The 529-nt window shown below is 24.0% G+C and overlaps 1 protein-coding gene across 1 annotated transcript in view; it reads right to left on the bottom strand.

Moving 5' to 3' along the window:
- The window catches only part of LOC105452625, an 8430-nt gene that overhangs the window by 1279 nt on the left and 6622 nt on the right, over positions 1-529 (bottom strand). The gene's annotated exons all lie outside the window — the stretch shown is intronic.

A 529-nucleotide genomic window follows, 5' to 3' on the forward strand; every position in this document is an offset into this window, starting at 1 on the left:
TGAATTTGAGTTTTATAATAATTTGAATTTTGTTACAGTAATATCACAAGTTATTATTTAACATAATATTATTTTCCTTTAGTTTATAACATTATTGTTATAAAAAGTTTATAAGTAAAATTTATAACAATAATTGCAAACTTAGTATATTTAAATTAATTTCTATTACTTTTATCAACTATTCTATGAAACGGATGATACTTATATCAACGAGTCAAGCATATGACACGTGCTGCTCTAGCAATAAAAAAATATATATATAACACATATGTATTTATATTATAATATTATAATATGCATAAAAAACGGGCGCGCCAAGTATGCTGCTGCTGGAGATTTCTTCCTACCTTTGATTTTTCTGTCACGTAATTTGCTACTTGTTATCGAAATCCCTTTTTAATTTCTGCGGTCCTCATTACGCTATCTATTGCATTTCTTGTTTTTATTTTTTACGTATACATTGAAAATAATACAACATGGATTTTATTTGTTTAATTTGATATATTTTTTTCGAGGTATATTTTTTTTA

This window comes from Wasmannia auropunctata, unplaced genomic scaffold (assembly GCF_000956235.1).
Source record: "Wasmannia auropunctata unplaced genomic scaffold, wasmannia.A_1.0 LD336027.1, whole genome shotgun sequence".
Lineage (NCBI taxonomy): Eukaryota > Metazoa > Arthropoda > Insecta > Hymenoptera > Formicidae > Wasmannia > Wasmannia auropunctata.